This window comes from Psammomys obesus, unplaced genomic scaffold (assembly GCF_907164565.1).
Source record: "Psammomys obesus unplaced genomic scaffold, mPsaObe1.curated_primary_1811, whole genome shotgun sequence".
NCBI classification, from domain to species: domain Eukaryota; kingdom Metazoa; phylum Chordata; class Mammalia; order Rodentia; family Muridae; genus Psammomys; species Psammomys obesus.
This window is the reverse complement of record NW_026596463.1, coordinates 2359477-2375399: the sequence shown is the minus strand read 5'-3', so window position 1 is coordinate 2375399 and position 15923 is coordinate 2359477. Positions and strand designations below refer to the sequence as shown.

At 43.6% G+C, this 15923-nt stretch overlaps 1 protein-coding gene and 1 non-coding gene across 2 annotated transcripts in view; both read left to right on the top strand.

The window, feature by feature from the left end:
• The window catches only part of Sv2c (synaptic vesicle glycoprotein 2C), a 194868-nt gene that overhangs the window by 20269 nt on the left and 158676 nt on the right, over window positions 1–15923 (top strand). The window lies entirely within an intron of this gene.
• LOC129670060 (U6 spliceosomal RNA) lies at window positions 7216–7320 on the top strand. The gene has a single exon (XR_008719118.1). It is a non-coding gene; the product is annotated as a U6 spliceosomal RNA (small nuclear RNA).

The window sequence follows — 15923 nt, the reverse complement described above, 5'->3', positions numbered from 1 at the left end:
AACAGTAGCTATAATTGCTTGCCTGCTTCTCCTGTAGGCGTGTGAGAGAATTCTTCTTTCTGATTTGTTTATTATAGAGTGGTTTTACCGTATAGCTGCTAGGGCTTTTGGAGAGTTTCTCTCTTTCTTCTTTTATAAATTCATTCATTTTACATCCTGACACAGCCCCTCCCTCCTCTTTTTCCAGTCCCACCCACCCACCTTCCCCTCCTCCCTCTTATCCTCAGAAAAGGGGACTTAGTAATTCTCTTTTGTTGAGGCCAGACAAGGCAGCCCAACCAGAGGAAAGTGATCCAACAGCAGGCAACCGAATCATGTCAGATCCAACCCCTGCTCCTCTTGTTGCTAGGGGACCCACATGAAGACCACACTGCCCATCAGTTACATGTGTCACGGGCCTAGGGCCAGTCCACGCATGCTCTTTGGTTGGTGCTTCAGTCTCTGTAAGCCCCTGTGGACCTAGATTAGTTGACACTATTGGTCTTCTTGAGGGGTTCTTGTCTCCTCCAGAACCTTCTAACTTTCCCCACACTCCTCCACAAGACTCCCCAAGCTCTGCCTAATTTGGGCTGTGGGAATCAGCATCTGTTCCATTCTGCTGCTGGGTGGAGCCTCTCAGAGGACAGTCATGCTAGACTCCTGTCTGCAAGCAGAGCAGAGTATCATTAGTCGTGTCAGGGGTTGGCCCTCTCCTATAGGTGGGTCTCAGGTGGGGCCGGGCATTGGTTGGCCGTTCCCCCTTTCTCTGCTCCACCTTTATCCCTGCACACCCTGCAGCAGGGTACATTTTGGATTGAAGGTTTTGTGGGTGGATTGGTGCCCCCTCCCATGTCTTTAAATACTGTGGGGCTTACAGAAAGGGAAGAAGGATGTGGCATGCTGGCTGTGGTGCTGGGCACTGGTTACTCAGTTTTCTCACAGCCTCTGCCCAGGCCTCTGTCACCTCTCAGTTAAATGGATACAACCGTTTCCAGGCTAACAATTTTGGTTAGTGCCTTTAATCCATTTTCTCACCTACGTTATCTTGTAAAATACAAAGTGCCATATAAGTTTTGTTAAAGATCACTAATGACTTCACTTTCACTAGGAACCACTCTGAACTTCCTGGGGTTCCGTGGAGGCCATGCTCTCCTGCATCCTTTGGTCCTTCTTGCCTTCCTCAACAAGCCCCTCCTCGCCCTTACAGCAACTCACTTAGCTAATTCCCATTATTTTTCCTGACTAAAATGAAGTTTTTCCTTTCTTCCAGGGTCCAACTTAGGTGCCTTTCAATGCATACCTGGGGCGCCCTGTCCTCAGCCTGTTCATGAATGTTCATTTGTTTTCTGGGGTCCCTGAATGTCCCCCTGTAGATCCGGGAGGATACTCGGCCCTGGTACAAGTCGCAGAAGTGAAGTGACTGAACCCAAAGAGCAGGCGCTACTGACCTGAGGCCACAGTGCTTCGACCACTGGATGTGTCTGCTTGGCTTAAACCAGGCTCTGTCCATAAGCCACCGGGGCTCTCGGCGCTCTGGGCTGCTCTGTCAGCACTGCAGGCATTAATTTGGCTTAGACAGTTTACTTGTAAGCTTATTGAGAGATGTTCAATAAATGTTCTTTATTAATCAAACAGGAAACATGACCTTGACTTTATTTACGAGGTCCTCATTGATGTGCGCCTGTGATCCTCACCAGCTCAGAATTGTGAAGGCTGGAGTTACCCTCTGCTCACAGTCAGAGGAAGCTTTAACATTTGGAAGAGCTAGAATTTTTCCCATTAGTTTGGTTCATTAATATTCTATTAGACATTTACACAAATGCTTTTTGTTATAGCACCTGGTCTGCTTCACTGCTCCATTACCATTCTGTTCTAATGTCAAAATCTGCAAAACCATACAGGGATGTCTGAAAAGGTAATGGAGCGTGTAATGATGCATAATTAAAACTGCTGAAATATTCAGCGTGTTGTTTAATAGATTTCCAAAACGACAGTGCCTTTGATCCATTATTTAACATTCTTCCCTTAGTCCTTGTGTCTTTTTGTAGTCACTGAATTGCAAGACGGACAAAGGAAAAAGAAATCTTGTTATATTATTCATCTGCATCTGAGTTTATCTCCAGCTTAACAACTCTAGAAAAATGAATTTTTTTCCTTGACCATACAGAAATTTAAAAAATAATTATGAAGCATTATTTTGGGTAGTAGAATAGTGATATTTTCTTAAAATATTAGTGATTCTTAACTATGTCTTAGTTGGATGAATAACAATTGTTGCAAAATAAATCTAAATTATTTTTGTTCAGGTCTTGTTTAATCTTTGGGTGTTGGTAGCGTTGTTATCCCTGGACAACAAACACGGGTTTGCATGTCTGTCAGCCTCTGCATATACAGTCAGTCTGTGGCTTCACAAGTGGGTATGTGCTCTGGTATTAATGTACTAACTACTTATACAAGATTAAACTAATAGGTTAACTGACAGCACATATAAATGCTCATTTAATCGTCTTGATTCTTTGAGAATAGTGCAATGAAAATTTTAATGTATATCGTACTAAACACTTGGGAATAAAGTAATATCTATTCCATGGAAGCTTTTCTAGAATTAGCAGGAGGACCATTCCCTACTCGTTTATGAGACCAGTATTATTGCGACTTAAAACAGGACAAAAACTTTATAAGAAAGTGACGCTTCAGACCCAATCCCCCTTCGCATAGACACCCATATCCTCATACTTCTGTTGTCACCTGAGGCAGGGTCTCACTGTGTATCTCAAGATGGCTTGAATTTGCTAGCCTTGAACTCTCAATATCTCTTGCCTCTGCCTGCTGGGTGCGGGGATTATAGGCACGGGGCACTACACCTAGCCAGTACTAGCAAATTTGGTATTGAAATTTATGACAAATTTTGGGGAGATGGAACAGTTGATAAAGTTCCCAGTACATAGAATAAGGACCTGAGCCCTACAGAACCCGTGCAAATGCAGAACATGGTGGCATGGATTTGTAAGTCGGTACTGGAAAGGCAGGAGCAGGTGGATCACTGGAGTTAACTGGATATCTAGCCAATCAGTGATCTTGGGTTTTTGAGTGAGATCCTGTCTCAAAAAAAATAAAGTAAAATAGAGAGTGGAGAGGTGTTGAGGCAGACATTCAACACTGACCTCTGGTCTCTGCATGCACACAAGCATGCACATCGGTGTATACACTCAACACACATATGTACACAACAACAACAAAATAAATCAGGAAAGATAATCCACCGTGTCCACATTTCTTTGGTTGAGTAGAGGCTGGAGGGATTGCTCGGTGGTTAAGAGCACACGCTGTTCTTGCAGATGACCTAGGTTCCACTCCCAGTGCCAACGAGGCAGCTCACAACTAGCTATAGCTCCAGTTCCAAGGGATACAATGCCCTCTTCTGACGTCTGTAGACATTAGGCACACTCATGCTGTGCTTACACGCATGCCAGCAAAACACTCAAGAACATAAAATTAGAAAGAAATTCTTACCAGGTGTGGAGGTTTACGCTGGGATTACCAGCATTTAGGAGGCAGAGGCAGATGGATCTCTGTGAGTTCTGGGTCAGCCTGGTTTCAGGTTGATGGCAGAGCTTGCTTAGATGCGTGGCTGTTCTGTATTGATTCCTGCCATTCTTCACATTGCTGCCTTATTTTAGAAGTTCTACAATTCTGTCTTACTATTTATTTCAGGTGCACACAACTAATTCTAAGAAGGAAGAGGAAGTCACAGATTTCAAATAATAACTAACCGGAGAGACAGTTTAGGTGTTTTCTTTTCAGCTTGGCTTTCAGTACTTTAACTTCCCACTACCTTGGGAATGTTGTGTTACTATTCTATGAAAAATGAAGATGCTTTTTATAGATTACATCGTAGCAATTTAGGTGTTATCCTCAGCTAATTCCCATAATTAAAATTCACAGACATACCTAATAACAAATAAAGTTTTCACAGTAGCTCCATTTTTACTTTGTGTTCTGTGATTTTTAATAATCAGAGCATTAGCTTGCTCTGTAAATTTCAATTGAAAAGCAAACAGAAAGCTCAGCGAGGTCTCTCATATTTGTCTAAGTCTCTAAAATCCACACTGACTTTGTTCCAGATATATTGAATTTTTTTCTCTGTTTTCATTTGCTCTTCTGCCTGCAGGGGGTTGGGGGAACAGAGATGACGGAGTAAGAGTAACCGCCTGTTTTTAATCATGCATGGACATCTTACTGGAATACATATTATTCATTTATTCAATTCAGTGATATTCATTTCCAAGACTCCTTTAGCTCACTTACAGTTATCATTAAAAAAAAAAAAAAAAAAAAAAGGCTGCAGCGGAGCAGTCTGCAGGCAGCAGCGTGAGCATTTGTAGATGTTTTTCCAGGACTGTGATGACCATTAACTGCTCTGGCGGCTGTCCGTACTGGCCAAGGAGCTGGCCGAAGTGCTGAAATGCTTGGCCTGTGTGCCTCAGGAACAAACAGGACAGCATTTCCTCAAGGTGTTTATTTGTTCATGGGACTGAAGCTAAATCCAGAGGACAGTTCTCAGGACTCCTCTGTCTTCTGTGGCCAGCTGTGGTGCTACTTATTAAGATACTGTCTCTCAGCATCAAACCTTCCTTTTTGTATTCTTTTTTTTTTTTTTTTTTTTGTCATGATGGAAGTGGTAGTCACAGATCCTGATGTGGCTCTCAGTTAAGCTTGGCCAAGAGGAGATAAGAGAGAGACAGAGAGGCTGGGGAGGGAGAAGGGCTTCACTTTCTCACTTTGCTTCCTGTGGACCCCTGCTCTGTGGTGGTTCATGCCTTAGGAAGTCTCTACTCCCGCCATGGTGGTACATTCCTGCTTCAGTGTGTAATTTCAGTTTTCACTATTCAAGATGGTTGAGAAACTACCTGTGTGCATTGAATGGTGTTTTCCCCAAAATTTATGCTTTCCTAGGACCCCAGAATATGACTTTATTTATAGATAGGGTCTTTGCCACAAAATAGTTAGGATGTGGCTATAGTTAGGGTGAGGTGGCCCTCCATCCCATGACTCTTGTCCTCACAGGAAGGCTATGTGAGAGAGACAGGCTGGAATAACAGACCATCTGCCAAGAAATGCCGGAAATTACGAGCAACCACAAGTCAGAAGGGAAGCATGGAAGTGAGCCCCTCCTCAGGGCCTGCCTCCAGGGTGTGGCCCTGCTGACGTCCTGACTTCCTGTTTCTAGCTCTCTGAGTATGCAAGGATGAATTTCTGCTATTTTAAGCCATGGCATTTGTGGTAATTTCTTATGGTGGCCTCGGGAAATGAAAATCCTGTCTTACACTGGCCCACCACAGCCTCAAGCAGAGGGCAAGCACTGCCATTTCAGAGCAGGGATAAAAAAACGCCTCAGAGTCTCTTCTTAGTCGCTCAGACCAGGCAAGAACAACTGATTTTAGATCAATAGCCCCTTCCTCTAAACTTAGTTAAGACTAAAATTGCTCACCTTTGCTGCCCCACCTCCCCACCCTGAACCCAGGAGGTGGTACAATTACTTTCCTGGCAGTTGCCACCTTCATGTTGCCTTGAAGTTCTCTTTTTACCCTTTTGTTAGCTAGGTCATTGTTTACATTAAGTTTTCTTTCAGTCCTTTGTCTGTGACCGCTGTATAGCTCTTTGTTAGGTCTTCATATTAATTCCCAGTAAAGTCACACTCTTTGTCTTTCTTCACCACATGGATTCCTTCTTGTTTGACTTTGGTGGCATATGCCCTTCTCTGGCTTCTTAGCCTCCATGAGCCAGGCTGAAATCCTCTCTTCCCCTCTAGTCTCCTTTCTTCAATGCCTTCTCTTTTCCTCTCTTTCTTTCTGGCAATTTTATTCATTGTTATGTCTTTAAAATCCAGTCATATGCCTCAGCTTGGTAGCCACTTCTCCCTTGGCTGTATGATAGATACAAAAGCCAAACTCCTGAACCTTCCCTATCCCTCACACCAATTCCTGCTGCTTCTTCATCCTTCCTCTCCTCAGTGGCTGGAAAACACACACTCCACTTTCTCACTTTCTTCTCAGCCTACATCAGGAAGTCCTTGTGTCTTTAGTTTCAAACTAAACTATAATCTGGCCATTTCCCAACATGTCTACTGCCGCCCCCAACAACTGTGTGATAGCTTGAGGTACCAAAGCCTCCACTCTTTGGTGTCTCTGTTCCTGCCTTTATCCTTCTAACATCAGCAGTATAGTCGAAGCAGTGCCGGGAGTAACATCACATCGCATCTCTTCTCTGCTCAGGACTCTGTAAAAGCTGAAATTCCTACCTAAACCACAGGCTTCACAGGATCTGATCTTCTTACTGCCTGTGTGAGCTCAACCTCTGCTATACTGTTAGTTGCTCTATTCCAGCTGTGCTGTTGGAACCTTCCTGGTCCTCTGATACACCAAGTGCTCTCCTCACTTTTCTCCCCTCAGTTTCAGATATTCTTGCTCTTTATATCCTCTTTAATGACTCTTCCTCCCTTCCTCATCTAGCTACAGCTGGATCACTCCGTCTGTCTCATTGCCTCATTCATTTTTTTTAACAGTATAGATCACCTTTGGTAAACTATATGCTTTGTTTTCGGGGTTTTCTTCTTTTGTTAGCATGTGAGCTCTGTGAAGCAGGGATCTTTCTTATTGTACCCTGACTGTTTGAAGTATCTGACACACACAAAAAAGTCTGTAAGTGCATACACAATGCTGAGAACGAAGACATTCAGAGATTAAAAAGAGCTCAAGGGTATGCTGTACTTTTGAATTAATGTAGCCCTTCCCCAAATGAAGACAAAAAAGGAATAAATACTAACAGATTTGACTAAGCAGTCTAATGGAAAGATTTTTCAAAACTCTAATATTTAACTTTTTAGGAAAATCCGTGAACATTTCAAAAATGAAATGATTAACACATTTGGAAGTTTCTACAAGAGTAAAAGTAAGGCAAAAACTACAAGGCAAAAACTAAGCTTTTTGCCTAATTCTGGCATTGGACAATGGTACAATTTTGTTTTTATTGTAAGTCCAAGTGTATAATATACAGTTACTTCTGTGCTGACCTTTAGGCCATTAAACACAGCTTAGGAAATACTACCATATATCAGTGGGCTGACCCAGAGTCAGATTTTACAAAATCACAATCCAAATATAACAAGAAAATAATAGGGTTCAAATGACATGTTCACTCAGCAATGTGTTGAGTAGGGAAGAATTGATTATGTAAGTGCTCTCCTGAAGCACATGTACTAAACCTGGAATGACACAGAGAAGAAAAGCATGGTCCCTGTGCAAGAATTACATGAAAACTGGAGAAGCATCCCCTATTTTAAAATAATTATAATTAAATAAGAATAAAGGGTTGAGAATTGATTGCATAAAATATAAGAAGACTACTTCAGGAGACCTTCAGAGAATCAATTTTCTGAGCAGAATTAAATTTTAATCTGTTAAGATTAGTTACTTTTAAAATTCTTTATTCTTTTTTTTTTTTTTTTTTTTTTTTGGATAAAGTGTCTCATTGTGAAATTCTAGCTGGCCTGCAACTCACTATGTAGAACAAAAACTGGCCTCAAACTTGCAGCAATCCTCCTGTCTTTGTCTCCTGAATGCTGGCATTATAGGCATAGGACACCACACAGCTATTTTGATTTTGAAGTCAGTAAAACATCTACAGATCCTTTTAAACTTTACAGAAAACCAAAGTATGCAAGAGTCACATTGGAAGAAAAGGTCATTCACACTTAGTTTACACAACAAAGTAGGAAAATGTTAGAGCTATTTGTTTTTCATACATTTTTGGAAGTGTTTAGCTCGATAGAGCACAAGAAACCTTTTTGGGGTAGGCTCTGACCCTCTTGATTGACAGGGTAGGGAGTCAACAAATGATCATAAGATGAGAACACAGCATTAGAAGTTTTAAAAATATTTAGAGTTTTTAAAATTCTTGGATTTTTGAAGTAATGTCAAGGACAGATGATTAAAGCTACTTTACAGTCACAGAGATGAAATGGGAATGATGCCTTCCACATAAGGACAAGAGAGGACAGACATATGCAATGATAAAAGAACAGGAACACAGAGATGGAGGGATGGAGAGTAGGCGAGGTTAGACACGGACAACAGATGCAGAAACTGCTCCCAAGAAGTGTGCTTTAGTGTCTGCGTGTCTATGTAAAGTTCCTGGGTGTAGGGGCTCTTCACATTCCATTCCTCACTGTGTTTGCGCTAGATGCTTTTATGTCAACTCGACACAGGCTGGAACCATCTGAAAAGAGGCAACTTCAGTTTAAAAAATGCCTTCATAAGATCAGGTTGTAGACAGGCTTATAAGACATTTTCTTTTTCTTTTTTCTTTTTCCAAAGATTTGTTTATTTTATGTGTATGAGTGCTCTCTCTGCAGGTACACCTGCAGGCCAGTAGAGGGCACCAGATCTCATTATAGATGGTTGTGAGCCACCATGTGGTTGCTGGGAATTGAACTCAGAACCTCTGGAAGAGCAGACAGTGCTCTTAACCACTGAGCCATCTCTCCAGGCATTTTCCTAATTGGTGATTGATGGGGGAGGGCCCAGCCAACTCTGAGTGGTGCTATCCCTCGGTTGGCGGTCCTGGGTTCTATAAGAAATCAGACTGAGCAAGCCAGGAGAGCAAGCCAATAAGCAGCACCCTCCACGGCCTCTGCATCAGCTCCTGCCTCCAGGTTCCTGCTCTGCTTGAAGAGCCCTGGGAAATCACATGGCTATAAAATCCAAGTCCAAAATTCCTACCCTATAGCAAATGGAGATCAGTGGTTAGTTTAGTTAATTGTAGTTTTTATTTTAAGTAGAATTATTTGTTTGGCATAAAGAAAGAATGACTGACTTTTGTGCTATCCTCTAGGGTTTTCCACTAGCCCAGGATTAGCTGAGGGTTCCCTGCTCTCTGGCAAACAGGAAATGTGAGTGCAGGCTGTCCTACCCTCTATCTCTTTGATGGTCCTTGTGGCTTTATGATTTATGATTATGGAATCAACTGATTTTTGTCTTCATGCATAGAATATTCAAAATGGCAATGTATTAGAAAATTAATTTCCAAAGTGTTACTGTTTATACTGTTATTAGTATGACTTGAGCTTTCAGAAAGCTGCAATTGTTTTAGCTGTGCTCATAAACAGTATGTTCTCTTTCTAAAAATAATTGTGTGTGCACGCACGTGCCTCTGTGTGTGTGTGTGTTGTCTGTGTCTGTTTATATATAAGTCATGCATGTGCAGGTACCAGAACGACTGGGAGCTGGAATTAGAGGTGGTTTTGAGCACTTGAAGTAGGTGCTGGGAACTAAATTTAGTTCTTCTGGATAAGCAGTAAATGTCTCTGAGACTGGAAGGATATGTAAGTCTCATTTTGGAGGTCTGTGGGAATGTGAGTACAGGCTAAACACTAGTGACATATTATAAGTTTGATCAAATATGAGTTAATTTCATGTGCAATCAGTTCTCTATAAGATTGCTGTGGGTTGAATTGTGTCTCTGCACTATGTGTATTGAGATCCAAACCCCAAATATCTATGAACGTGACTTTGTTTGGAAATAGGACCTTTGCATGTGCAGTCAAATGAAGATAAGGCCAGGAAGGTGAAGTGCTAGCATGGCCGGTAGTCTTATAGGAAGAGGGAAACTTGGTCACAGACACACAGGAAGCAAGCCATATGACAGCCGTGGTGCAAAGTGGAACCACACAGAGACAAACAAGGGGTAGTGGGACCCGAGACCAGCATAAAACACTGGAAAATGACAAAGAAACATGCACCATGGCCCTCAGAAAGAGCTAGGCCATGCCAGCACTGCGCTTTTTCAGGCCCCAGAACTGGAAGATCTTGGTTAGTGGCTTGAAGCCACTTGGTGTTCGACCTGCAGTAAGTCGTTAGGAGGGTCAAAGGTGATGATGTGTGGGAAATACGTTATAAGTGCCATGTGCTGTGCAGACGGCACACTGCGAGTGCCTTTCTCCACATATCCAATGGCGGAAGGTCGAATCCTGGCCATATTGCAACATCAGTATCATTCTCCATGAGGAAGCATGAAAGGGGCCTGCTTGGTTCTACTTACCTTTAGAGTAAAGGGGCGATCTTTGAAAGAATTAGAATCAAAGGCATTTTATGCAGATGAAGCCATTTCTATCCAGGGAGTGAATAGTCTACTCATTGTATTTTTGTTGTTCTGTTATGTTTTTCTATCCAATAAGTAGGGCAGCCTCAAACATTTAAGAATGTTCTGGTAAAGCCTACGTCACTGATCAGTTTTGTGACACTTGATCTTTGTCTGTTTGGTGACCGCTATAACATAGCACCTACTTTCAGCATGCAGGCCCTTCTACCCTCTAGCAGAGGAGGGCAGTGGGCCTGTTCCCCTGCCTCCGCCTCAGGCCCCTGTGTGCAGAGGACACCAAGTACTGTGATGTATTCTGGGGAGGTGTGATAGCAGTGGGGTTCCACTTAAGAGTGGCTATTTAGGGCATGGGCCATAGTGCCTCTCACTGGTCTTCACTCCCCTGCCACCATTCTGCTACCTGGCAGAGAGTGCTGACCCCAGGCATCCTTGTGCCAGACTGAATGTGACTGTGCCCTGGGGAGAGAGGATGTTCCTGTTTTTCTGAAAGACTTTGGGCATTAAGTTCCTTCACTGCTGTTAAGATCAAGACCTCTCCGTTTTAGAGGATCACACAGTCTCCATATGACTACCGACATGGAGGGTGTGCTCACAAGGATGAGTGTGAAGTAGCTCAGTGTGACCTGCGTGAGAGTCTGTCAGAAGGAAGAGCAGGGTTGCCCTGCAGGGGAGAGTGTTTCTGGCCTTTCCCCTTCACTTTACCATTCACATGGTACATTTCCCTGCAGAGCTGACTATGGGGCTATGGTAACCAGTTCCTGCTGCTGCATCTAGAGAAGAGGCGAAAGCAAGTCCCTTCCTCCAGCAGCACTGGCCATGAAACTGCTTTTTAGGATCAAGAAAAATGCAAACAAATGTTCCCTCCTGGAGTCTTACTGCCATGAGCATTGCTCTGTGTGTGGATAACATTGATCACAAGAAGAAGGAAGCCCTGGTCTGGTGAGCTTTCCCCTGATTGGCTGGACTGGAATCATGTTTTCCTCCTGATGAGTCTCACCACAGAACTCCCCAGTGCTAACCCCAGGATTCTTATGGAGGATGTTTTGCTGGTAAAGAGCTTGGAGTACTGAGTTTGATGATGCTAACTGACCCTTTCTTGGAGGCTCATGATCCATGTCAGCATTTTAAAGGTCCTGAGAAGGCCAGCAAATAGGATTTAGCTTTGCCTGAGAGTGTCAGACAGTCATCTGTTTACCAGATAGTCTTATAATGTGTTCATATTCTTGTAAGTGTTAAAACCTATATTAAAATGAGTGTCTTAGGGTTCTGTTGCTGTGAAGAGACACCATTACCACGGCAACTCTTATCAAGGAAAACATTTCACTGGGGCTGGCTTACAGGTCAGAGGTTTAGTTCATGGTGGGGAACACTGTGGCATGCAGGCCGACATGGTGCTGGAGGAGCCAGGAGTTCTACATCTTGATCCACGGGCAACAAAGGGAGACTGTGTGCCTCACTGGGCATAGCTTGAGCATAGGAGACCTCAAAGCCCACCCCACAGTGACACACTTCCTCCAACAAAGCCATACCTCCTAATAGTTCCATTCCCTATCAGCCAAACATTAAAACACATGAGTCATTGGTGGTGGTGGGGTTATACCTATTCAAACTGCTTCAATGACACAGGGAAAGTCTCTCTTGTCATGAGGTTTATCCTGTGGGGTGAGTCAGACAATGTACAGTTAATTCCTGTGTACTATGTTGGCAGATGGTGGTATGATAAAGGACGCTGCTCAGGAAGGGGTGGTTTAGGAATGCCCTGGTCCAGGGCCATTGGTGCTACCTTTTTTTGTTTATTTATTTATTTCTGGAAAAATGAACTTAATATTTAGCTGAGGATGACCTTTACTTCCTGACCCTCCTGTGTCTGCTTTGCAAAAGAAAGTGGGAGAGTGCATCTAGCAGTTACCCGAGTGAAGAACATTCCAGAAGGGTGGACTAACAAGCACAAAGATTCTGAGACACAAGGAGGTTCATCATGTTAGAGGCCAGTCTGGCTGGGCAGAGAGAAGCCAGTGGTGACAGTGAAGCTGAGGAGCTAAGGACAGGGACAGGGGAAGTAAGGCCCCTTGGGGGCTTTCAAAGGGAATGATGTCTTTTGTCATATAATGAGAATGGATGGGACAAACATAAGACCAGGAAGATGGAGGGGAGGCCCTCCGAGTGTCCAGGTGATGCATGACATTGCCCAAGGCCAGTAACCAGCATCAGAGGTGGGATACAGGTGACAGAAGAGCTGTGTCTGACCACAACTATTCCCTCTTCTTCAGGGAAAACTTCTAAATTATTTTTTGCGATGGGTTTTTGGGAGCACCATTGTATATGATCAGTTGACAGTCGTGTCTTTCTGTCGGTTGGGAATGAGATTTTCTGTGGTACCAGTTTGAAGTGAGCTTGGAGCCTCCAAAGCTAACAAAACTAGTTAGATATTTCACTTTGGGTGCATGTGGTCAACAATGAGTGGCACTTGGCTCTAGAAACAGGGTAGTTCCAGAGAGCACTAAAAGTCTGTATCTAGCATGGGCATGTGCAGAAGGCTTAGACTGTGTTTGGGTTGTGGGCCTTGTTTATTTCCAATCCACACTGAATTCTTACTGTGTTTTCATTAGGCAGTGAACACCTCTACTTGTCGACCTTGGGGTAATTAGCTTAATTTAGGCCCTATCCTATTCCATCCTATCAGCATGTAGATGTTATGATATTGTTCTCACAGGAAGTAAAATCCTGAGATGAAGAGCAGCTGCAGGCCTCTATTCTACCTCTTTGTGCTTACAGTTGGCATGTCTACACCCACTGCCCAGCATGACACTGCGCTGGGTGCAGGGAACCTTGGGATGCCTTGGGCACTAAAAATCCAAGATGAACTACATCTGAACCCACAACTGCGGGACATCTAGGTTGCTTCTGGCTATTATGAATAGAGCTGCTACGAACATGGTTGAGCAAAGGTCCTTGTTATATAGTTGAGCATATAATAAAGAAGAAATTTAATTTTTTTTTTTACATCCAAGATGAGCCAAAACATGGTCCCTTCCCTTCCAGAACTTGGAATCTATCCTTGTGGATGGATGGCTTCTGACTTTTCTTGCGACTCTTGCTTTGGGAGCAGATCAGTTCTCGTATGCTGATGTAATGTTCAGTGGCCCAGGTTGAAAGCCCTAAACTCAAAACACCTCCTGTCCTCCAAAGTCTAACTTTTGTAGCCAATCACTGAGTTTAAATATATCTTATACATTTCATTGAACTATGCAATTAAGAAAGAAATCTCTCAGAGGAAGATGAAGCATTCCATCCTTCATTTATATTGTGGGTTAATTTGTTCAGCAGGTCTTTTCTCACAAGACAGTAAAGACATTGCTGGAAAATAAAGGAGAGCTCTCTTTATAGTGGTTTCCTTAACATCTTATGTTGTTCTTCCTAGATCATGTGCATGCACACATGTGCGCACACACACACACACACACACACACACACACACACACACACAGGAAGGTGAGCCTCCAATCCCGATTCTCAGCCCACAGAGCTGCTGTGCACCAGCTGAACCCTGGCTGGAGCACAGAGCGTGGAGTATAGCAATGTTACAGTACCCTTGCTTTTCTCCATGCTCTGTGAGGAACTTGTGCATCAATACACTTCTTGGTCCCAAAGGTGCCCCCCCTTAGCACCATAGAGAACCTGTGGGGGTGTTCAAGGAGGCCCTGACACCTCCTTTCTAGACGCAAGGGAAACAATGAGTTGGGCATTCCATAGGGACGGTGCCCTGGGGATTTTTGTCTCTGAGCTCAGGTGGTGCTGAAGTAAACACAGGCAGCTGCTTTCATGGCCACCTCCAGGAACCTGGCAAAATGAAATGTTTACCAAGTTAAGCTTAGACAAAGCAGAAACAGAGAACGTGCCATTTCCAGGCAGTACTGAGGAAAAGCGCACAGGCCCATCTTGTTGACATTCCTGGGGCTTAACTGAGGTCTGGGGAAACCGCTAATTAGGGTAATACAAAGGAGGCAAATCTGATACACTGGTTATGCTTTTAAGCTGCACCAGATCTCTACAAATATGCTGCTAACATTGCCCTGGTTTCTGCAGCAGGATGGACAAACAGACATGCTTATTAGAGCTTTCCCTTGTAGGCTAAACCCTGGGGGACAGGGCAGCTGTGGACACTGGAGAGGGTGAAGCTCAGCTCTTCGGGGTGGCAGGGCACAGCCAACCTACCAGTCACCATTTTCTCCATTCTAGGAAAGAAATCGCAGCATTACTGTTCTGAGCCATGAATTCTGACTATAAGTTATATTCTTCCATTTTTAATTTTGAGTAAACTGGCATTCACTGTGCTGACACTGTTGACCAAGTGTGGCGTGCCATGTTTTATGCGTGACAAATCACTGTCCTTAGCCACTCTGAACTAGTACTAGCAGGCTGGTAAGGGCAGGGGCAGTGCTGGAGCCCGTGTGTGCAGCACCGTTGGTGTCCAAAGCTTAAATCACTTTAATTTGTCTGAGTCATCAGTTTCTCAAGGGACTCCGAGTTCTTGTAAGACTTTGTAGCAGCTGTGCACCTGTGTGCTGAGGAAATACGTGGCAGGAATGACTGCCTTTAGTTTTCCCTCTTCAGGTCAAAGTAAGTCCTCAAATGAGCATTTGGCTGGCTTTAGAGCAACCTTTAAACATACAGCGTAGAAATATCTAATCTAAAGATGGTGTTGATTTCTTTTTCTTCTACTTCCATTTATTTCACCACAAACAGAAAATAAATGACCTTGATTTTGTCACGGTACGTACGGAGCAGCTGCCAGGCACAGCTGAATTTCGCTTTGGCTTTTCATCTAACTGTCCTCCTGCCCCTAGCCTGCCTCTAAGGTTGTTAGACAGTTGTAAGTCATTGATTCATTATAATATGGTTGTAGTCGCAATAAGCATGTCTACAAATGTTAAAGGGCAGAGCTAATGGGATCAAGGGACAGAGACACCATCTCCAATGACTGGGTGAACCTAGCTCTAAAGGAAACCCTTTTTTGCATCATTGAGCTGAATTCCTCTAGATCCTGTCACTTCCTAACAAGGCTTAAATGTGGTTCATCCCCTCAGGGTTCATGGTTTAAGAGCTTGATCCCAGAGTGCTGGCTGGTCAGGAGGTGTTGGAGTGTGGAAGGAATTACATCACTATGAGACTGCCCTTAGAGAGTTAATATTGGTCTCACGGAGGGAGTTACACTCACAACAGTGGGTTACCATGAAAAGACCAAGCCTGGCTCCTCCCTGGTCTTTGGCTTACTGACTTACCATGGACTTTCTTCTCCATGCAGCCATTTTCTCTCTGCTTCTTTGCCATGTTGTGATGTGGATAAGGGCACCCTTGCCAGAGGTAGAACAAATGGAGTTGCATGATCTTGGGCTTTCAGCCTCTGAAACTCTATGCTAAACAAATTTCTGTGTGTGTGTGTGTGTGTGTGTGTGTGTGTGTGTGTGTGTGTATGTGTGTATGTGTGTATGTGTGTGTGTGTGTGTGTGTGTGTGTGTGTGTGTGTAGATGGATTATGGTATTTTGTTACAGCAATGGAGAATTAGCTGATGCATTTCTCTATTCTATGCTCATCTCAGACTGAAACACAAGCCTCCTTCTATGACCTCCAAATGCCCCTAATGAGTTGTCCCTTCTCACTTTTCTTACTTCTCTCCCCCTGACTTATTTAGCTACCCACCTTCCCTGTCTTTCTCTACCCAAGAGCCCTTGCTCTTGCATGCTGTTCTGTGTCTGAGTAACAGCATGACTTATGTCCTGGCTGT